General features: G+C 35.2%; 1 protein-coding gene across 1 annotated transcript in view; it reads left to right on the top strand.

Annotated features, from left to right (window-relative positions):
• The window catches only part of LOC127839507 (G-protein-signaling modulator 2-like), a 164,090-nt gene that overhangs the window by 121,694 nt on the left and 16,843 nt on the right, over window positions 1–25,553 (top strand). The window lies entirely within an intron of this gene.

The following is a 25,553-nucleotide window of genomic DNA, read 5'->3' as shown; positions in this document are numbered from 1 at the left end:
CGACTCGCCCCACTTTTTATAACGACTCGCCCCACATGTATAACGACTCGCCCCACATATATAACGACTCGCCCTATCAAAATAAAATGTTATAGTATATATAGTAATATAAATGAAATCAATTCATAATATGAATTTAAGGTTCGGCATTGTTTGATAACCATTGTTCAGCGGTTTTTTGCCTTATACCTGACCTTATATACGTCTATTGCAGGCATATTCTGAAAAGTAATAATTATTTTATGATTTTTTACATCTTTGTTCAGTGACAATATTATAATAAAGCAAGACTATTGGGTATCGGTACATTTGTCTCATGTCATACTTTCCTTTATATTTATAAAAAGAAGCAAAGGCTAAGATCATATCGACAATTAAATATTCCCAGGTTAAATTACTCAAGAATTTAGGGATTATTGTTATAAAGGATACCGATGAATTAACAACATTATTGGCAGGTACATTACCGCGGGCGGGTGATGACAATCAACAATACATGTGTCATAATCGCGAAAGCGTGAATACCTTGCTTCGTGGAAAAGATATTTTCATATATACGGGTATTGAAAGGTAAGAAAAATGAAAAAAGGTCTTTGCCGAAGTTTATTTTTTTGCAGAAATTTTACGGACACAATTCATCTGTAAGATAATTTTTATTTATAATTTTAAAATTACCATTATAATCTTAAATCTACCTATTTATTACCTGTTGATCTGAATACACAACACACGTTTTAAAAATATTTTTTCATACTATAAAAATGCGTATCAGTCCTTTTGTGTTTTTCACACGAACTTTACTTTAAAATGCTAATCAAATGGCGTTTCTTTTAAATTTTGGTGTGAACAATTAGCGCGGAAAGTTTTCAATGGTTACAAATAAACATTTAACGCTAATTAAATGGCGGTTCTTTTAATTTGTAGGTGTGAACAATTACCGCGGAAAATTTGCAATGGTTTCAAATAAACAAGAAACCATTTGTGATAAATCAATTAATTCCACGATTTGTTTAATTACTTAAATGGTTATAACTTTAATTGAGTAATACGTGCCACTGCGGAGTTTAGTATTTAAAGATGTATACATGATTATAGTATACCATTATTTTAAATTGATAATTCGACTAACACCATGCCTGCGCTTTGCACTCTGTATTTGCAGCGCAGCTGCTGGACTTGTGTTCAGCCATGTACGGACCTGTGCAAATAGTTGTTGTTGCTGTTGTTGTTGTTGTTTGTGTAAATAGTGTTTAAATTTGTTATGAATAAAACGTTTGAATAAAATCATTTTCATAAATTTAATGTTGATAATATTAAGATATAATTATATTGATTACCCGGTACTGATGTATTACTGTATTTTTGTAAATTTTTCTTATTATATCAATGTATTGATATTATTATACACACTGCGTAACTTTCTTTTTTTTATAAGTTGTTGTTGTTGTTGTTGTATATAAGTATATAAGTATCTAATAAACCATCAACACAAAAACAGTTTTTCTTATATATTTCTCTTTCTATTCATCTGTACTGTTTACATTTAACATAGATGCTAAAAATGTAACAATAAAAATGATGGGACGAGTCGTTATATATTATATACGCAAAAACATAGTTATGTTACTGTGGTAACGCATAATATTAATTGCAAGAGTTGATAAAATTCCGGGTGTAGAAATCTTGAACATATCATGCAGGATGCGATACAGTATTCCAGTTTCTGTTGAAAGTTCCTGAAAAAGGTGAAAGTTAAAGTAAAGCATTTTAACAAATTTCATCAAACTTCTAATTTGCCAAATCTTAAGATATTTTTTCAATACCCCACCAGTTTTTACCGACTTAAAACACAATAAAATCGAAATTAAATAAAAATCCTACCATATAAGTAATGATGGGGCGAGTCGTTATCTATGTGGGGCGAGTCGTTATCTATGTGGGGCGAGTCGTTATAAAAGTGGGGCGAGTCGTTATAAAAAGTGGGGCGAGTCGTTATGGGGCGAGTCGTTAAGGGGGCGAGTCGTTAGTAAACCTTAACCTTTTATCGATTAAATTGGAGTCTAACAAAAGCGAATCAAGCAGGCATGACACATTGAGGGTAATATCGAAAAGCAGACGATCACATGTAAACTGAAAGTGATTTTTATTTCGTTCAGTTGAGTTATCCAAGTTTTCCAACTTCTGAAGCAATGGGAAAAAGACCAAGGAAACGGAAACTGGATTCATGTGGTAATCTTTTGAACGCGAGGATCATGAGTTATTTGATAAAAGCTTTTGTTTGTCGCACTTACTTGATTAAGCAACATATTTTCGAGGACGAATGCAATTTTTGTGGAGTGCTATAAATACAACTTACTTATTTTATTTTCATTGCTGTACAACCGAAAATAATGAAGCTGCATCACGGCCGTTAATCACGCGCGCCACTTCTTTTTTTTGAGATGCATTAATATGTAGGCATTGGCGTACCATTTGGGTCAAAAGTCAACAAGACCTTTGCCTCGTTCTCATACTTTTGTGTCTTCTCATTGGATTCGTGCTCAATTTAATACGTCATTTTCGCTCTTGCCAAATACTTCGCATGTCAGGATTCTATTCAAGTAGATCGAGCGTTTACAACTGCTGACTATTTTGCCAAGAAAATGAGTTTTAAACAAGAAATGTTCCACACAGACATAGATATTGCTTAAATTGTGGTTAAAAATACCATTGCAGAGTATTATTGCATTATAAATCGCCAGCACTTAAAACAAAAAAGTTTAGTACGTTTGTGCAAGTGGCAGAAACATTTCTAATGAAGGCCACGCTCTATTTAATTCGGAGCACTGAGAGGTACCCAACAGGGTATTGTAACTCAATGTGCAAGACGCGCGAGACATTTATATTTCAATTAACACGTTTGCATTGTTGTGTTATAAGTAACCATGAGGCCATCCTTAAAAATTCTTTTGTTTGGCATAACCCGACCAACCCACTAAAATCGGCCCGACTGAATTTTTTTTTTGTCACTTTCCAAAAAAATTTTTTTTTTCCTTGCCGAAAATTCTTTCCGCTAAATTTTTCCTTTCCGCTTTTTATCCTTTTCGGTTATTTGCGTCATTTGATTGAATGCTCTTTCAATGATATCTAGAATAGCAATGAACAAAACGCGTACCGGTATTTATTTGAGTCGCCTATTTATTTGACATATGCATATGCGATTAATTAGACTTAAAATACAATTAAACCGCTCCTGTTTTTCTCGTATCCCTTTAATTAAAATACGCTGCTGTAGTTCAGGATAGTTTGGGAGTAAAACACAAATTAATTAATTACCGTTCAATTTAATTCGGCAATCGGCAGAGATGTGTAATATTATTGCAATATAACTAATTATTTAACTATCACTCTTTAATTCAGATTGGTAAATATTTGGTAGAAGGATAAAAAGTGGTCAGCTTAGAAATATTTATTGACAGGTATTGTCACGTTTTTGTTTCATTTGTTTATCTCTTTATACAACTTTGCGAATGGCAGCTATTTTGAAGGCAGACTGCGTCGGATATTAAATGTGTATTCAAATTATACAACATCTGCGCATGAATGACCCAATATTATCCGATAGCTCCACCCGTTCTCACGTTTCATTCGACAACGTCATGTCAAGTGAAAGCGAGCTCAAGGTTGATTGGCCAGCTACCATGTGCACTTCAATAACAATAAGGTCAAGCAATGTCTAATTGGGTACAGACCGGGTTTCGTTAACTGTTCAAATTGCGAACACTTTCATTGAAACAAAGAGTCAAATATAGAAAACCAGTCCGGATTAAAATGGCTGATGTTTTCAACGAAATTTTACTAGATTTTCGCATTTTCGCAATTAAGATTTTTCTTGAGCCAAATTCTCAATATTTACGCAATGGCTCAAATGGCGAATGACAGCGCGAGCATTGCAAACGTGTTATTATTGGAATAAATGCTCACTATTACAGGGCTCGCACTGTTGTTCGGCATTTGAGTCGTTTGCGAAAATATAGCGAATTTGGCTCAAGAAAAATATAATTTGGGAATATGCTAAAATCTTGTAAAATTTCATTAAAAACATCCGCCATTTTAATCCGGATTGTTTTGTTGTTTTTTTAAACATTTTTCTTTTTGTTTCCATGAACGTTTTGAAGCGCATATGGTAGCTGGCCAATCAACATTGAGTTCGCTATCGGGTAATATTGGGTCATTCATGCGCAGATAATAGAATACTCAGTTGATATTGTCGTCTGCCTGCAATATAACGGCCGATGGCAAAAGTCGTATAAAAATAAGCAAATAAAAAGAAGCGTAACACTCAATAAATTATTTTTAAGCTGATCATTTTACAACTTTCTACCGTCTATCGATCTGAATTAAAGGATGATAATTAAATAATTAGTTAAATGTCGAAGATGTTACACCTTTCTGTTCTTGATTGAAATTAAAATGTTATGATTACTTTGTTGTTTTTTACTCACACACTATGCTATTGTAAAGTAATATGTCAACCAAATATTATATTAATTACGTATTTGCTAGATTACTTGTTTTCATTTTCTGTAGTCAAACGATATGCACATTTTATTTCATGTGAAAAAATGCGTAAAATTTTTCAGATTCGTTTTCGGATGAAGTATTTTTCGTCGATTATATTATATTTTCGATGTTCTTTATACAAAAAATAGACTTACCAATACACGTGCGGTGATACGGACGGTGCAGAAAAATCTTTACCAATTTCCTTTTATGAGGCAGAAGACCTGGAGCTTTATTTGATAATTACATTTCAGTTTGGTATAGTCGGAGTTCAATGTCAGAAAAAAAAAATTCTAAAAAATAATAAAATCCCTACCTACCTACCCACCCAAATTTACCTGGGTCGGGTTATGCCAAACAAACAATTTTTTAAGGATGGCCTGGTTAAAAATATTTACATCCTTGCTCTTATTTGGAATTTTATATTTGAAAATAAATCACTTCCATCATTAAATACACATTCAATTGTGTCTTAGAAAGAGAACATTGCAATCTGTTACGTAAAAAATAACTTCCCCACTGGGAGCCCCATTTAGAACGGGGTCAAGCGAGGAGCACGAATCCAATGAGAATAACCTTCTGGATGATGCAGATCATTGGCCTTCACCTTCACGAGTTGAAAAAAAAGTAAATATGTAAACAAAGACGATTTTCAGATGGTTTAATACTGAAATAGTATTTTATTGAGGAAATAAAAGTTATACAATGCTCAAAATACTTGTCATTGTATGTGCATGCGCGAAATACATAGTTAAGGGGCACGAATGTACGAGAACATAGCATACTACTTTTTAGTACTAGGTAAAATGAGAAATGTACGTCGACGTACAATATGTACGTCGACGTACACACATGAAATACACGTCGACGTATATATTTGTACGTCGACATACATTTTTGTACGTCAACAATCAAATTTCCTGAACAGCCAATCAAAACACTCCTCTCTTGAGACGCTTTTCCTTCCGATTTATTCATAATCAATGTTGAAAATCTCTTTTTATGCCCCCCTTCGAAGAAGAGGGGGTATATTGCTTTGCTCATGTCGGTCGGTCATAGGTCGGTCAGTCCGTCCACCAGGTGGTTTTCGGATGATAACTCAAGAACGCTTGGGGCTAGGATCATGAAACTTCATAGGTACATTGATCATGACTCGCAGATGACCCCTATTGATTTTGAGGTCACTAGGTCAAAGGTCACAGGTGAAGGTCACAGTTACTGGAAATAGGCATTATAAGGATTAAGCATGGTTCAAACAAGGGAAACAACTACGGTTTATGCGTGTTCTTTTTATTACAGATTTGCCTCCCTTTAATTCATTCAAAATCTCATTTTACAGCAGAGATTCCAAATCTGACCTGTAAATGAGCCCCATATTTACTGCCAGTACTAGGTTACCTTTTCCCATTTGATCATTCTTAAGTATTGGTATTGTAATGCTGCAACTGCTGCTGCTAATGCTACTGCTACTACTACTACTACTACTTCTACAACTATTACTACTACTACTACTTCTACTACTACTACTAGGCCACAATTAAAATATTGTTGGTTTGCCCTTTACCGACCCTAGATTTTACAGGTGGGTAGGTAGGTAGGAAAATTATTTTATTTTATTTTAGAAATTATATTTTTAATACACTAATAGTCTATGAATATTTATAACACTGGTATTAAAGCACTGTTGCAGTGTAAGAAGTCCTATGTAGCTTAACCATATATTGTTTGCTGTTTTCTTGCATATATTAATATTAAATGCATGCTTGTGTGTTATTACATCAAATATTTGTTCAATAAATGATGTTAATTGCCCTGAATGTAAATAAAATATCTACAATAAGGAAAACATCAATACCACTTATTGTATCAAGATATTTATAAATTATGATATGCCAATGTAATTGTATCAACTATCATGCATGGGTTTTGGTTACTTCGGTTTGCAGTAAGTATAAAACTATTTAAAATCAGTTTTCACTTGAATGAATGAATGACCAGTAAAGCAAACCGTTTCAGAAGCTATAGAAATAATTTGACTGACTGTGACAACCAAATTTAAACAAAATAAATCGTTTCAATTTTTCATATAAGTTTTAACTTCAGGTTAAAAGCGAAAATAGATTAACATGTGCAAATATGTACTTCATTTAAAAACTGTTATCCATTTCAAACAGAAATCTTCCGTTAAATAATAATAAAAACAAAATGTTCAAAGCACAAGAGATTCTGTGCTTTTAATTTGTTTAGATCGTATTCACAATTGAACAGAAGTTTACATGTTGACCTTCATTGAAGATTAACACTTTCCGCCATTTTCATGATTTTGATTGTTTTGACAGGAAGCAAAAATCTCTTCTATTTCCTATGCAAAACAATTTTAAAAACTCGTAAATTAATTTCTTTTTACTGAAAATAGTTATAAAATGTATGTTTAAACCATATGTGATATGAAACCATGCATGACATGTCTTTAAAAAAATAATTTTGAAATCGGAACCACATGTACTTTATTGTTTTAAACAAAATGGCAGACTAAGTTGACAGTTTATAGACGCTTGCATAATTGCGCACCTCCTATTATTCCAAAATATTGACTACAGTATATGTCATTCACAGCTGTTGATAATGACTCCTAACACTTCCCATATACATTTGGTTTAAAATCATATCTCGCAATATTGAACGCTTAATTGCAACAACCAGTTTTGAAAAAAGGTCGCACATAAATCAACCTTTACAACAATAATTGTTGTGCAGACACCTTTTTTAAACAGAAGATTACTCCACGAGGTCGGATATTCACGTAAAAACAGTCATTTAATGAGCGAACGCATGCAATACATCATTAAGTCCATATATAATTAAGAGCGATGTTTGCACATATTCGTTATTGAACATATTCCTCATAATTAAGCACAATATATTTAAAGAACATACTTTTTTCTAGTCGATGATAGAAGCTTGTCACCGTTCGCCAACCAATTTCACTCCTCTGCACTTAACCTACTGCAAGATGGCTAAACTTGTCGAACGTTTCCATTCGCACGTACACCACTTTGACGGTTGGGATTGGTGGAATGTTTAAGACTTCCTAGTCAAAGATCCTAGTAACAAGTGGGCTGTAAGCAAAATAAACAATACAGCCTTGTGCGTTCCGGCCGTTGTACCATTTACGCCCTTAGTCTTAGTTGAAATGACAAGTGATACTTGAAAAAAAACTGCGATTGCTATAAAGCGGCCCGTACATGTGTAGAAACCGCGTTCTATGAAACGGTTTTATTGAATGTGCGTGAAGTGTCGTCCCAGATTAACTTGTGCGGTACCCTTCGTGTGTTTTTAAATGCCTGTAATTTAGTATGTGTTTGAATAGATTTTAACAGATTTAATTTGTGATTACAGGTTTTCAAGTTATAATGTTAAACAAAAATGTGCACATTCATCATAATGTTCATTCTATTTGTCTTTATTTTAAAATATGTGTTTAAAAGCGGGTGCTGTTTAGTGTACATTAGCTTTTTACACAAAATTAAATTGATATCTACCTATGGGTTTGTGTGGGTTTGTGTTCGAGAGTGCAGTAATTTTCATGGAATGAATACTGGGTATAAAGATAATTAATAGAATGTAAAAAACTTAAAAAGTCGATTCAAATGAAAGTATATGCTAGGTATTATATACGGGTTCTAAGATATCACATTACACTGAAACATTTTACTGTGAGTGCTTCAAACTTTTCATTCACTTGGTGACTTTTATTAAAATTTGTAAGCAAACAAATACAACACCAATTTCACAATTTAAGTGAAAAAAACGACGCGACTTTTCCCAATATGAAAGGCCCCGGCCCTGTTCTCGAAATGGTGAAGAATTAAAAAAAAACATTTCTAACTTAGCCAAGTGACTTGCGGAAGTAAGTAAACGATGGACAATTTAAGAAACATATACTTCGTTAAAATGAAAGCAATTTAAAACATGTGTGTTCTCATACTGCTGGTCGGGTCCAAGAAATATATCCAAATCATCCCCAAAAAATAAATGCTGCAAGCTATAGATCCCGCAATTACGTATTTGCTGAGTGTTCTTATGTCATTTGCGAGTTTTAATTTGGGTGAATACATTCATATTGAACTGTTCAGTACGACTAAAGTTATAGTCAAACATATACATTTTCGTGTAAAAAGAAATAAGTGCGGATACTTTGTTAGCGGTGTAAGGGCCTCAGCAAAAATATATGTAAGTAAAAATAAATAGTTTGTACATGAAGAAACATCTGTTAGGACTCCGGACCATTTTAAAGGGACCTGTTCACGTTTTGATAAATTGAATAAAAAAATGAAACATAAAATGTTTCAGATTTGGAAATGTACGTTGTAGTTTTTTTTTTAAAGAAAATAGTACTACGAGAGTTGCCTTCAAAATGAACAAAAGGAATCCGTGTTTTTTCAAGTACATCCACGGTTTTCTCGAACCATTTTTGTGTTAAATACTATAATTCAATGAACATTCAATTTGTCAATATTATTCAACATGCCTCATAAGAAAATTAGTGAAGCTGTGAAGGGCATTGTTTTAGGCTTTTTGAGATGCAAATGCAGTTACAGAAGCATTCAAATGAACTAAACTGATGGACCCTGCTATTTCTTTGGGAAGTATTCGGAATATTCGACATGACGCTACTGTATAACGCAGAACAACGCCTGGTGGTGCTACAAATTCAACTTCAAGTAGACGTCCATATACGGTCACGCCTGACGTCGTATGCAAAATTCGTCGGTGGATCTCTAAAATCAATCCGCCCACCCAGAGAAAAAAGGCATTGGACACAGGAATGTTCAAGGGAACAGTATTCTTCATCATTAGGCATGTTGTGAAAGCAGAACTACGGAAGAAGTTCAAGGCTCATCAGCTCAACATGGCACAGATTCAGAAGCGCAGGGCCAGGTCTTGGAAGCTATATATCTAAAGCTTAAATGCGGCAAGTGGAGAGATTTTGCTACATCTGAAGAGCGATGTTTTTTCTTGGTGGAAGTTATGGAAGAAGAAGAGTATGCTATGTCAGAATGGGAGAAAACGTTGGCGATAAACTGAAGTTTGTAAAACGTGATGCGTTTGCCTGTGGCTTCATAGCGTGTGCTGCTTTATCGTCCAGAGGTAAATCAGTGATCAGAATAATTCCCAAAGAGATCAAGGTAAACTCAGAATACTATATCAATAAAGTTCTGAAACAATTTATACGAAAGGATGTACCGAGACTCTTTCCGGAGGATAAACACGTCATGACTTTCCATCAGGACAGTGCATCTAGCCACAATTTTAAACACTGTTTTCTAAAACAAATATCAAAACATTAAGTTCATAACACCCGAAGAATTGACTTAAGTCTCTAGATGCGGCCCAAATGGATTTTGGTATATATGGGGATACTAAAACGACGCTTACAGAATCGACACGTAAACTCACTTTCTGGTCTAAAAAGAGCTCTGAAGGACGAATGGGGCGAATTGGAACAAACAACCATCAACTAGACGTTGTAATCTTGGCCAAAGCGTTGCAGGATAAGTTACAATTGCCATGAATCTCATATTGAGCATTTGTTGCAAAACAAATGTATTTTGATTATAAATTATTCATATTTTTGTTTTGTTCGTCATGAAATTGGGCACCTCTCGTACTGAACATTTATGATGCCCTTAAATATCTATTATATGCATCGTTTGCCGATTTAAAAACCTGAAATGTATAAAGAGTTACAAAAGTGATACGATTGAATAATTTGGAAAGTTGAATTGATATATCGTTATATTTTGTGACATTACGAGGAATGCTTATACAAAGTATAATATATGCCATGAACTATATCAGCATGGATGAAGGAGTGGTTAAAGCGCTAGGCTTTTACTCCAAGTGTCAGTGGTTCGGGTCCAGGTAAGGATTTTTGTTTTATACTGCAGCTCTTTAGTTCCGATGTTTACATTTATCAATTTAAAGCATTTAATTACAAACTTCAAACCAGGTCAAAAATCAGTAAACAAGCCCCTTTAACATATACAGATTTATCATATCCGTTTTATGCGGCGGCCACTAAAAAACGGAAACCGTCGCTTGCTGAAACAATAACAACATTATTGTCCTTAATTCATGACTCACTGACTCACTGTTCTTTTTCCACGAATGGTGTATTTTTAGTTTGGTTTTGGAATAGTTTGCAGACGGATAAGCTGCTGAGTGTTTATATCGTTATTCAAAAACGTTTTCCTGCCAACAAGAAGTGCCCATATTGCAAATTACTAGAAGTTGGTATACACGTTTTAATAAAACATACTTAACCCCCCGCGAACGACAACGAAATGATGGTCAGAACATTTATCATTATACTCAGTTATATACATGGTTAATTTGTAAATTCACACATTCATTAAAAAAAATATAAGAAAATACTTGACGTACACATTATTACCTTTTATAAATTATTCACTCGAAATACATTCAAGTAAGAGTTTACAATAATTAATGAATCAAATTAACTTAATTGACTCGCGTCATGGGAAAATTGGTCTTATGCCATATGCAACCAGCGTAGCTTCAGACCTGCCTGTGCATTTGCGCAGTCTGGATAAGCGATACCCAATCCGCTACTGAGACCAAGAAACCTTAGGTGACATTATAGCGGACAGCATAGATCTTGGCCGCCCGTAGTTAAAGCCGATGTTCGCATGTCCGTGAATATAACGAATACCCATTTAACATAATCTAAAAACCACCAAGAATTGTCTAATGTCAGATATTGCTGACAGTCAGATCCTCGGACTTGCCTAATTTACAAAAAAGGCGTAAAAAAGTTGTTTGTTTTCACCAACCCAATTGCACTAACGTCCCTACATGTTTGTGCGAACCACACCCTGATTTTCGGTATTGCAATATTAGTTTTTGATCATATTCACTAAAATAACTATAACATAAAAAAAAACAATCGATCAACTTTACTTAACTGACTTCAAATTGACCAAAACCATATAAATATAATGTTAAATACAGAGTGGGAAGATTTCTGCATGCCATGGCATATTCTTATTAAGGGTAATCAATCGCAAAAGAAAAATGTAGAAAACAAAACTAACGTTTAGTCGACCTACCTACCATCATGTTTGGCTATGTTAGTGAAACTTTCTTTTGGACTAACTATACGAAAACTTTGTACTTATGTGCTCTATAATCCCTAGATAATCTAGCTTTCACCTGCCAACATTTTTTGCTTTATTGGTAATTGTAGGCTCAGGTACTACTTAAAAGTACCCGGGAAGTATACTACCATGTACCCCGGGTACGGAGAATACGCTTAAAGGCACCCGGCCATACTCCGGCGTACTTTTAAACATATTTCCACACATATTAACACAGCATGGACATGGACCTATTTGTGTAGGTCCCTGGCATGAATATTTAATAAAGACATACGTTAAGAGAAATCTAGAGAACACAATAGGAACTATTTAAGTATTTTTAAGGCTCATTATTTTTCATTGTGAACATTTCAATCGTGAATTAAGATGTTATTAAGAAAATTTAATAAATAATTAAATCAGTTAAGTAAATATTGAGAACAGCACAAACAACGTTTATTTCAGGCAATAAACTTTGATTTTACATGTAAAACGTTATTTAAATAAAAAAATAAGAAAGTTATAAACAAAAGCTGATATGTCCTTTTCAATAAAAAAAGTATGACATGTCCTGACATCTTACACAGTTTTCCAAACGAATAACTCCGGTGTTTGTTCATTTAAAATCACAAAAATCATTTCCGGCTAGATATTTTTGTATTAGCTTGAGAGCGATTTTTTTAAATAAAAGATTGCTAAAAACCATTTTAGTTTTAGACTTAACTAGATACATAATTTAAATTAAAAAAAAACTATACCTGAAATCTAACAGAGTTCCGCTAATAAATGTTTCCGGACCAATTTTAGAATCACAAACTTCATTTCGGCTATAGATGTGTATATTACCTTTAAAATGACACTTACAAGGGAAATATTAATAACGAAATGGTAACTGTTTAGACAAACAAAGATATGTACTATTCAATAAAAAGCCATCCTCGGTCTTTAAGTACTGTTTATTGGAATAAAGCGGATGTAAACTATGATAACGTTGTAATCTGCCGAATTCTTCAGTACCGTTTTCAGTATCGGGTGACGTAATAGCCAATATGGCGGCGGTCAATTTATGGATTCTGGGATTGTCTATCGGGGCATATGAAATTCCAACCATCGCAGCGACCTAGATCGGTCAGGGGCAATAAGAATGGACAGGGATAACGTGCAAGAATAAATATTGCAGTCGGCTCTTTTATTATCGGCGAATACGAAAATAAAAAACTACGTTTTCAGAAATCGCAATAAAAAAATTTTGGGTCGGGGGGTAAAAAGTGGGTCGGTCGGTAAAGGGCAAACAAAATCAAATTTTAATTTAGGCCCTACTAATACTACTACTACTACTACTAGTGTTTTTCCCAGGAGGGCAAAGGGGCATGGCGCATTACTTTCAAAAAGGGCATTTTAGCGCGCAGTTTAGGCAAAAAAGGGCAAAAACGTTCCCTATATACCTGAATCACGGGGAAACATGTAATCGCATCAGAAGCAGTTGTGGAAAAAATAACATATAAACAAGCACATTTAATGGTAATAGATGTATTTAACTTACTATGATTTATATTAATATATTTACCTTGCAATGTACATTTAAGTTCCATGCTGTTTCAATAAACTGTACAGCACGACAAACATAATAAAGCAATATATGCATATGAATCTGATTATACACAGATTCACTAACATATAAATGAAACCATGTTTGTCTTATCCCATTTTCTTACAATAATCTCGACAGATGTTTTAAATAACATTGCGAGTAAATTGATCGCTAACAATATGCAAACACTCGTTTCCGTGACATGATACATCCACCGAGTAGAAATAAATAAATAATTAAATAATGTTGTTGCTATCTAAAACATTTTATGCATCGTTGATTATCACAGACATTTCATTAATTCCTTCTTAACGTATAATCTCCATCGTTAATTCGATCGTTTACGACGTTATTTGCCATTTTTGCCGAGTCACAATTTAATTCTGTATAGTCCGCCATGTTGATAAAATGTCAAATGATGTAAGCGACAGGTGCGCATAGCAACGTTAAATCGTATAGGCGATTCACATTTTGTTAAATTAGTATACGTCTCAGTAATTATTTCAATACTTAGATCTAATTATCTTAAAGACGAAAACGATAAAGAATAAATTTGTTTGTGAATTTAAATGTAATTATGCGTAAACATATATGTTTTGATATAACTGAATAATGCATGCAAAGCACAATTGCCACGAGAATAACATCGAGTTTTTCATCAAAAGTCACCGAAGTAATGATTATATTGTGGAGGAGTACACATTGCCTAGGGAAAAGTGCACTTGGTATAACATAGCCTCCGGCATTATCGATTGATACTGACACGGGGTTATTCAGGCATGACTAATTCACAGCTTTGGAGCAGTCAGTAAGACCTACCTATAAATCGAGCACTGTTATAGATTAAATCTGTTCAATTAAATATAGACGATTAGACGTTGACGTCTCTTGAGTAAATCAAGCACAGTCGGAGCGTCACAGACAATCAAGGAAGCTGATTTTGCGGACCAAGTTAGATCGTAAGGCAATAAAGATGTTATCGATAAGGGCGCGTGGCGAAATTTGCCTTTGAAAAAAAGGGCGCGTGGCGAAATTTGCCTTTGAAAAGGGCAGCGTGGCGATCCGGGAGGGCGGCGTGGCTTTTTGCCACGCTAAAATGGCCTGGGAAAAACACTAACTACTACTACTACTACTTCTACTACTACTACTACTACTACTACTACTACTACTACTACTACTACTACTACTACTACTCCTCCTCCTCCTCCACCACCACCTGCCCCCCTTCGAAGAAGAGGGGGTATATTGCTTTGCTCATGTCGGTCGGTCGGTAGGTCGGTCGGTCCGTCCACCAGGTGGTTTCCGGATGATAACTCAAGAACGCTTGGGGCTAAGATCATGAAACTTCATAGGTACATTGATCATGACTCGCAGATGACCCCTATTGATTTTGAGGTCACTAGGTCAAAGGTCAAGGTCACAGGTGAAGGTCACAGTTACTGGAAATAGGCATTATAAGGATTAAGCATGGTTTAAACAAGGGAAACACCTACGGTTTATGCATGTTCTTTTTATTACAGATTTGCCTCCCTTTAATTCATTCAAAATCTCATTTTACAGCAGAGATTCCAAATCTGACCTGTAAATGAGCCCCATATTTACTGCCAGTGCTAGGTTACCGGTGACTCGAGACTGTAAAATGGTTTCCGGGTGATAACTCATGCATACTTAGGCCTAGGATCATGAAACTTCATAGGTACATTTATCATGACTTGCAGATGACCCCTATTGATTTTTTACTATATAGCCTTGCATCATGCATATATTAGTGTACAAGTAGTACTGCTATGTTAGTTGTTAAATATTATATGTTAAAGAATAAAATTAGTCAGTGAAAACCAAGATTTGGTCAGGGAAAAGTCAGTGAAAAGTCGGGGAATTTTATTTCATCAGGTTGGTGGCAATCCTGATAAACTACATAGCAACTTCATATTTGGCTTACTGGGGGGCATTGTATTTCTCAAAGAAATCTTGTTTAATTGAGGAAAAGAATGAATTAAAATATCAAAATTGAAAAAAAAGAATTAAAAATAAGTATCTACTTGACGGTATTTATTCAAAAATAGTTTAAAGTAATAAATATTATTAACTGCTGAGACCGTTGTAGCGTAAATAGTGTCAGATCGTGAAATCTGTCAGATAAACCGGAAATCTGACAATTCTTGCAGTACCCCCCCTGAGATTGCTCAGATCAGTCGCCTTGAAAAATGTCAGATTGATGACAAGCATAAGATTATCACGATAAGATGATTAAAATCTCGTCGCCGGGCTTGAACATCCAATAACACTAATCTTTGTTTACTTATAAATCTTTGATCATCATCATCACACTTTTTTACTGCAAGTATTTGCTGTAAACAAAATGTTTAACATTGTTACTTGTGACAATTTGCTCATAGTTTATCATCATCATCCTATTAACATCAATATCATTATTGTTTTTCAAATAATATCCCAAATACAAAATACAAGTGATTGCTTGTATTTGACAGGACTTCGAAATACAAATGCAAAAAAACAATTATTTTGACGCCTGTATGTGTACCATTTTCAACAGAGATCGACCTCAATGGCATGCACTGCTCAGTTGATGAATCTCGAGACGACTTTAAACGGGGTAACATCCTTGCTCAGATGTCTAAAGAACCGAAACGATAATATTTAATGATGTAGGGCATGTACTTATGAATACTAAACACGCTCAAGTATGGCATGTTAAAAGTACAAATATATTTATAACAATTCGGAGGAAATTATGTAACTAAATTCATGAGTTAAGCCCAAGTCTCACTATTGCTGTTAGAGCCCCAGTCCATCCCGGTTTGCTATCAACGGTCGACCAGCGAGAGCCAGAATGATTCATATAAATTATTTAACGATGTCACAATATTTCCCGGTGCCGCCCCGGTTGAAGCCCGTCAACAGCTCGGCAGAGTCCCGGTCAACCCCGGACTGGCTACGGTTCATCCCGGTAAAGCCCCGGCAGAGCCACGGTTGTCGCATGGTATGCCCTGGTTGAGCACCGGTGAAAGCCGACAGCCTCCCGGTAGAGCCAAGACAGCGTCACGGCAGAGCCCCGTTATACCAAAACTCTGCCGGCACTCACTGGGGCTATACCGGCATTAGACGCCATCAACGTTACGGCAACACCCCGGTTTAACCTCGGTCATCGCCGGTTATACCCCGGTGGAGTCTCGTCGAATGCCGGTTAACTTATGTACGGTAGCTACACCAGGACCATGACGGCATTCACCGGGGCGTTGCCGTAGCTATGACGAGGTCTGCATGGGCCCCGGTGGAGCTACGACGCCATCCCCTTTGTTCCCATTGTCACGCCGGTCTTTGCCGGTCCTTGCCGGAGACTCCCGGTTCATGCCGGAGGTATTTTACATTTTGATACTTTCTTGTTGAAGCCCTGGTTCATCCCGGTAGAGCCCCTGTTCATCCCGGTAGATGCCGGATCACGCACCGGGGCTCTGCCGGCGTCATAGTGAGATTGGGCCTTTAGCGGTCTGAATAAACTGATCCCCCCCCCCCGATGCCCAAAGTGCACACAGGACGCCCCCAATGGCCATCAATCACGTTGAGTTGCTTAAATATGATAAATTTAGAATTGTGCAACATTAATTAGTTAAAAGAAGCTACTATTATCTGCAAGATTCATCCACCACCACCAATGAAGAGAAGTGTACATGACTTCTGGTACACCCCATACCCCATACAATAATCGGAAATAATGAATGATTCAGGTAAAAGCGCGAGCCGGATACGCAACCCTAACTGCATATGACGAAACAATTTTAACAGCTTTACTTCACCGACGTCAATATCTAACCAGTCACACCTAAACGAAATAATAAGTTATCGTAAAATAAGAATAATATTTTAAAATTAAACGTTTATTACGTAAGCAAACAAAAAAGTATAATACTGACATTTAAACATACCAATATTTCAATAATTATGCTGGAAGTACTCTCCAGGAAGTGTGACAATATACAATACACATACACAATATGAATAAACAAATTAATCAAAATAATCAATAAAACTTGATGCTTCAGACTGAAATGAAAATACACACATAGACTTGTTATGTTAATAAATTGACATACCGGTTCGGAATCCATTTTAAACTTATTGGCGGTTGCACACAGCAGCGGATAATATGCCAGGTTAAAAATAGATTTTACATCTGTTGATGCGGATTTTGACACCGACGCATATATACAAGTCGCTCTTGGTTACAGAAATATTCCCACGCACGGATTTCAACCGTCTTCGTTTACAATCAATTAAGTGCACGAGTACTGGAATTTGTATAGCGTTTTTTAAAGGCGTATGTCCAGGCGTGTGCCGGGAAAACAGGGCTTAATGTAATTTTTTATTCAGCTCTATATTATTTATATCAAATCTGTATAAAACAATGTCGGTGAACATAAATCCGCCGTTAATTTTGAAAATATTGAGGCGTTCATTAATTATTGATATAAAACGGAGCATCAATCCGAATACATGTATAAAAAAACAACGGGCGTATTGCATATTAGTTTGGAGACATGACTCACAAATGACCAACAGCTGTTTCATATGTAACCAAGATTAACATGAAATACCTACCTATCTATAATAAAGTTTATATGCTTACTTCAATATTATAGTTTTATAGCATTTCATGTGGTGCAATATAAGTGTATTCTTATGAAAGAGCTGTTGGTCATTTGGGAGTCATGCTATGCTGTACATATACATGCAAACCTTAATTAAGATTAAGCAAAATAAAACACTAGGTATTTGTCAAGAACCATAAGAGTCAAAAACATTCGTGTCGTAAGAGAGTAATCGTGCGCAGCAAGACTTGTTCATATAGAATTAATCCTCTAATTGCTTTCTTTCGAAATAATTTCATGTCTCTGAACTAATATGCAGTTTGTCCGCAGTTTTTTGTATAATTTTACAGTAAAATGATTAATACCGTCGAACGTCTTATATTACACATACTAAATGTTAACGTTAAGTACGCGATAAAACATATAAGAATAAAAAATAATAATATAACAATTAATAAAAAAGATAACTATTGATTTCCTCAAGTGAATCTGTTTTCCAAAATATTCGCACCAATGCGGAATTTATTCAAGACAGTTAATTCGCATAAAACTTTATGACATAGGATAGAGCTGTTTATCATTTGGAAGTCAGGTCCCAAAATGTGTTTTAAATGGAACTTAGTTCCAAAAAGGGGGGTTTACGCGTTTTAATTCTTAAATAAATAAATTCAAAGACATCAAACGCGTCGAGATAATAAAATATTCTTGATTTATGTTATACACACGCGCAAATCAGTACATGTTTTTACGAAAAATTACAAAGCAATTAATGCAAACAATGGGAAAGTATTAACCCACTGAGAAAAAACAATACGTCAGATTACGACTCATGCATTGCAGTATATGTATTTTTAAAGTGCCATCCAACGATATTTGACAAGTACTTTTTAAAAATTATTGGTGAGGCGGGGAAGGTTGAGGCGGGCGTTTATTAATAACCCGTTACGGTAAATACATGGACATTAATTACAAATGAAATGAAAATAAATGAAATTTAATTTTATTTAAAAAATATTTAATTTTTAATTTGATGTTGTTTGCTTGATAATTTATGTAATGCTTGTTGATCCCAATGTATTTATGAGAAAAATTATGTTGTACATTCTGTGTTAGTCTTATACAAAAGAAACAGGTACAGGTTTCTCTACTGAATATCTGCTGAAATTCTACATTTAAATTGAGATAAACTTTGAAATATTTCAGGCCGTGGTAAACTTTCTTATTGAACAGTTCATGTATGCCTTTGCCATAATCTGAAATTGTTAGTATGTTTCTAAATCAAGTATCAATTTGAAATTAATACAAAAACTATAGAATCCAACTTGTGCCGTTCTGTCCGGGTGTTCGCCAAAGAAATAATTGATCCAAATAGACCATTGCGTGACGGCCAGTGGAACATTAATGTGCACTGGTGTACAATTAATAAATTGTATTCTGCATAAAACGGACACAATTAAAACCTCATCTAAAAATAGTTGTCTACGCCCCGTCTACTCGTTTACGGCAGTGATTTACTCCGCCTTTTTATCCGTATTCCCCGCTGACATCGACTGCGCATGCGTAGAGATTAATTAATCACTTGAAGAGATGAATTCATCTCTTATAGGGCTTAATTCATCCCTTGCGATGAATTCATCCCTTATAGGGCTTTATTCACCGCAATTAACCCCTTAAAACCACTGTAAAAGGTTTAATACAGTTTAATTCGGATGAAAAGGGGTGAAAACAGATTATTCCCTTAAATCGGCTGAATGAGGGTTATTTTTTAGGGATTCTGAAGAGATTAATCCCAGAACAAAATCCCTAACCCCACTGTAACCCCCCCCCCCCCCCTCTCTCTACATACACAAATTTTTACATTTGTCTAAAAACTCCTCAGATGTCTATACAGGCACAAACGTGGCAAAATAGCCTTCTGCTCAAAGTTAAATTGTGATATATAGCATGTTGTTTAACACATGCTTCAAAATGGCTCATGCAACATAACATAATTGTATATTACAGAATCGCTGATTGAAAGGCTTTTCAATCTGCCTCTATAAAGATTTTGATTCCTTCTGTTATTAACTCGAGTGAGTTATCTCGTTCGCATGAGAAAGGTATATCGTTACCATGACCTGCTTAGTACTTCACAGAAGATAGGTATGTCGTTACCATTATCTACTTTGTTCTTCACAGAAGATAGGTATGTCGTTACTATTATCTACTTTGTACTTCCAATGAGACTGTTTAGCCCTTATCATGATCGACCTACCTTGCACTTCACATGAAATAGATAGGATGTTACCATGACTTACCGGTACATTTTACTTCTTCTGTCATACCACAAAGTGTTAGCATGGGCTGTTCAATTCTACATTTTTATACCTCCATTACCGATGGTTATGGGGGCTATATAGGAGTCACTTAGTCGGTCGGTCTGTCTGTCGGTCTGTGGGTCTGTCCCGAAAGCTTGTTCAGGCCGTAACTAAGTTGTTCATTGTGAGATTTTTAAATCATTCGTCACAATTGTTCACCATCATTGGACGGTGTGTCGCGTGAATGAATTGCGTCAATATCTCAAAGGTCAAGGTCACACTTTGAGTTTAAAGATAAAAACTGGCCATACATGAGCTTGTCCGAGCCAAAATTTTTCATTTATTGTGAGATTTTAAAATCATTTGGCAGATTTGTTCACCATCATTGGACGGTGTGTCACGCACAAAAATAACGTCGATATCTCCAAGGTCAAGGTCACACTTTGAGTTCAACGGTCAAAAATGGCCATACATGAGCTTGTCCGGGCAATAACTATGTCGTTCGTCGTTCATTGTGATATTTTAAAATCATTTGGCACATTTGTTCACCATCATTGGATCGTGTGTCGCGTGAAAGAATTAGGTCGATATCTTCAAGGTCAAGGTGACACTTTGAGCTCAAAGGTCAAACATGGCCATAAATGAGCTAATGTCTGGGCCATAACTATGTCGTTCATTGTGAGCAATTGAAATTTGGCTCACTAGGTCAAAGGTCAAGGTCACTGTCACAATAAGTGAGAAAATCATTTCTGATCAATAACGCATGAATGAATTGACCAATTGACTTGATCTTTCAAATGTGCATTGGCCTTGGACAGTAGATGACCCTATCGAAATTGGGTCATGATTTCAAAGCCTTGTTTTTGGGGTATATGTTTCCCAATTGAGGACAAATTGCAAAATGTTCAATGGTCGCATGAAAAAAAATCCCAAAAGTTAGAAAAGTTACGTAAATTTGTTCCAAAAGTGCATTATCTTAAAGTAAACAAATAAAATGAGCACTGAAACTGAACATTTTAATTAAAAAGACATGTAAAACAGTATTTAAATCAATTTGTGCAATTTCATTCCAAGCAATTGAAAAGAACCATTATTTCTTATCTGAAGATTTCATGACATGACTTTTTCCAATTTATTTATTTTGTTTGTGCTAATTTTTCCTATTGGCATGGTACTAGTACTTTTTCAATTTTGGGAAAAAAAAATGCTGGGGTGAGCCAACCAAGTTTAGCTCAAAGACAGGGTGAGTCCATCAAGTCAATCAGGGATAAATACACTTCATGTCACAAAATAATATGTGCCTTGTTTAGGGAAAACAGGGCTTATTGTATTTGAAAAAAAAATCTGTCTACACAGGCTTATCTGGAAGGACACTTTCTGCCTAAATTGAATTTCCGGTTAGAGATTTAAAAGCGGAGAATATCATCCCTGATAAGCCTGTGCAGACTGCACAGTCTAAACTGGGACTACACTTTATGCACAAGTCCATTTTTCCCAAACATTAGGCACATGTACGTGTATATTGTGCTTAATCCATGGTTAATATGGATATATGAGTGATTTTTAAACTGGTAATTCACTGTTTCTAACAGTAAATCAGTGAACATTTCCAATAATTTTCAGTTTTAAATGATCTGATTATATTGAGGTACTATCTTAAAAAATGTAAACGAAAAAAAAGCTAAAAATAACTAGATTTGTCTGTGTTTGTAGAATTTAATTTTTATCCACTTCTGATCAGATTATTTTTCACTCTTGGTTACGTCTGATTACTTGTAAATTATATTGAAGACAAACATTTACTCTCTTATGCATTTGTCTGTTGGCTTTCAGAAATTGTCCAATAAAATCCTTTTCCCGAGTTGATGTTTGGAAATTTTGCAAGTGTCAAATACCCTGCATGTGTTATAAAGTGATTGTTTCCTTGAGCTTCAATCTTTCTTAAAATCAAATCAGCACTTGACAGTCATTGAAATTCAGAGTTAAATCTACAAGCAAGTCAGGCTAGTACTATGGGAATTTGAACAAGCCAGAGTCAGATTTTACTAGCCCAAACATTTTTGTTAAAAATGCAGATAAACATAACATAAAACATCCAAAGAAGCATTCATTTATTCAATCTTTAGAACACAATACAAATCTCTTATTAATTTCATCTTCATCGTCATTTGAGCCAGCCTCTTTCGGATCCTGAAATAAGAAGAAATTAATTTCACACACGGATTTCAATCAAATCACAATTATAAACATATACATAAAGTTTAGGTAAAAAAATAGCAGAAATGTATCCCATATATTCATGTGAAAGAGAGAGCAAACCTGAACCACCAGAAAATATATAAGCAATTAAGTGCCAGGTTATTCTACAAAAAGCCAGTTGACAAATGCGTCAATCATAGATACCTCAGATTCGCATTCCTCAACGACGTACTTGAATGACAACTGTTCGCCCATTACTCTCTGTGTCCCGAACGCAACGCAAAATATTTATTTTACATAATAGTTATCCGGGAACGACAAAACCATGTGCTTTATGCGCAGTAATCCAATTATCGGCTGATTGCCCAGCACATGTGTGTAGTGTGTTAAAACATAAGCGGCTGTTGATTTAAGCGGCTCAAAACTTTCTTTACAAATATTGCAAATGAAAGTGGAACTCGTTTTCTGTTTAATGAATTGTACAAGCACGTCGGGCTTGTAATAGTGGATTTCCTACAAGCCCGAAAGAAAAAATACTAGTTTTTTGCTGTCGGACTAGTGCGAATTTCGACGACTGACTTGAAGTAGCTTTGTTTGCTAATTGAGATTTTATCTTCGATAAAATAGAGTGACCAACTTCCATACTATTATACTTGGATTTTGCTGTTTGTTCAGAGATTTTTTAGCAAATTGATTTTTAAATGAGGACATGGAATCAGGTGTTGCATGATGGCTAATCATGTTATAGCCTTTAAAATGCAGAAGCTGAGAACAGCTAATTGATTCTGCATATTTATTTTTGAAAACTTATGGTGAATTTATGATGCATTTTCATGAGTGAAAGTTTTCCAGATTAAACCGGAATTCTGTTTTTTTGATTGCCGCCAAGGCCATTTTTCCTAGTAGCCTAAATCCGTTGTGAAAATATTAGGGGTGTAGAGAGGTAGGAACCCTATAGATAGCAGACGCCAGTTCAAGTAACTCAATAAAAACCGCCCGCAATGCATTCTAATATACCAGATCTACGGTGTTGTAAAGTTTGCAGTTGTCAGAGTGCAGGAAGTCTCTTTCGATACCACACTGCCAGAATTGTGAACAATGATGTCACGGTATTTAATCAAGCGCCACACCTCTGACCTATATAGTTCAATTGGAAATCTATTTGTAATTTGAAACACACTTCTGATTGTTTATGTTAACACGACGTTAATAAATTCTCGCTTCAAATGTATTTCATGTTGACCTTTTGTCCCTACAAAAAGCACGCGAAATTAATGCACCAATGTACAACATCACGCCACACGCATGGAAAGCCTGCGCGTATTGATTTTTGGATAAAAAACTTTGTAGCACAGAGAACATTGAGATCTGTTGATTTTGGTTAAAAGTTAGTTGTTCTTTTTAACAAAATTATATTGCAAATAAATTGGAATTTGCATTTCCTCTGCATTAATTACAAATAAAACACATAGTATCTTTATTGTTACAGTCTTTTAGTTGAGTCTTTATTGAGACAGTTAATGTACTGTATACTTATTAAAGAGAACATCCAGGCACAACTGGATTTAGTGTTGGGCGTTATGAAAAGGCACTTATCATATCTATTAACCTAGTGTGTATACTGCGGTGTTTTGAAAATAGAGATTAATATATGTGTGGATGCAACTCTGCGGATTAGGTCCATAATTACCTGTTCTTCATTGGTTTTAATGCCATTATGTTTTATTTCAATACATTCTTATAAATATATAAATGAAGAAAATAAGAAGATGATCTTTTGAAGAAGCATTAGAGAAGTACTTTTACCTTACTTAAAATTGTTTCTAATTGGCTTCATTTTTTTAGCTTCGGGCAATGCCTCCCCCCCCCCCCTCAACAAGGGCTATGTCTTTGCAACAATTTTTTTTTTCTTTTACTGACAATGGTGGAGTTTTACCAGTAGGGGACCATATTGCTTGGCAATCTCTTGTTGGGCCTAGTATCATATACCGGGTTGGACAATTTTGGGTGTTTTTAGGGTTTTGTTTTGCCTATATAATAATTATATATGGCATGCATTATCACTCTAAAAAAGTTTTGAGTGTTTTGTTGTGCCTAGTATCATATACCGGTACTAATCTTGTAGTTATACCTGATGGGACAATGATGGTTGTTTTGAATATTTTGTTGTGCCAAGTCTTAATAATTATACAACAATGCCACGCAGAGCAACTACACATTTCCATTGCAGAAGTATCTATTATTTGCAATTTTATAAGATGGAAATGTAACACAATATTTGGTATCTACCTCAATTAAAGATTGACATTTTTGTCAATCTTAAACTCTGGTAGAGATTGATAAGGCCCAGCATTATATAACATAAATTCTGGGAAAACAGGGCTTAATGCATGCTGGCAAAGTGCTTCCCAGATTAGCTTGTGCAGTCTGCATTGAATAAATCAGGGAAACATTTTCTGAGTTAAAGCAATATTTTGTTAAAGGAAATCTCTTCTAAACAAAAAAACATTCTTGGTGGAAAGTGTTGTCCCAAATTAGCTTGTGCAGTCTGCATATACTCAATCAGGGAAACATTTTCTGAGTTGAAGCAACATTTTGTTAAAGGAAATCTCTTCTAAACAAACAAACATTCTTGGTGGAAAGTGTTGTCCTAGATAAGCATGTCTTCACAGAAAGTGTTGTCCTAGATATCCTATATAAGCATGTCTGCACAGGCTAATCTGGGACAGCACTCAACGAACATGCATTAAGCCTAGTTTTCCCAGAACATGTCTCACATAACCTAGGAAATATTTACAATTCCAAATGGAACTCATGATTGGCTAGGAATTTGAGTAAAGCTGATTAAACAATATCTGTTCTTTGCGCAGGTAAAAGAGGTATGAGCTTTATATATTAAATATCGTCATCTGGGCTTTTTAGCTCACCTGAGCACAAAAATATACCAAGCATATCAGTTGGTAATTATCAGTTGCTTCATATACAGATCCTGAGATTATCTGTGCTGCTTACAAAGTCAGCAAGTCAACAACAGTTTGTTTGCATCCACAGATCAGTGAGACAGCATTGGCCATGTGTACTTATCCATTTTCATCCACAAACACTGTATTATGTGAATTGGGAATAAGACATCAATTTGGAAATAAATTGTGTT

Source organism: Dreissena polymorpha, chromosome 7 (assembly GCF_020536995.1).
Source record: "Dreissena polymorpha isolate Duluth1 chromosome 7, UMN_Dpol_1.0, whole genome shotgun sequence".
Taxonomy (NCBI): domain Eukaryota; kingdom Metazoa; phylum Mollusca; class Bivalvia; order Myida; family Dreissenidae; genus Dreissena; species Dreissena polymorpha.
The sequence above is the reverse complement of the archived record's forward strand: the minus strand, read 5'-3'. Positions and strand labels throughout refer to the sequence as shown.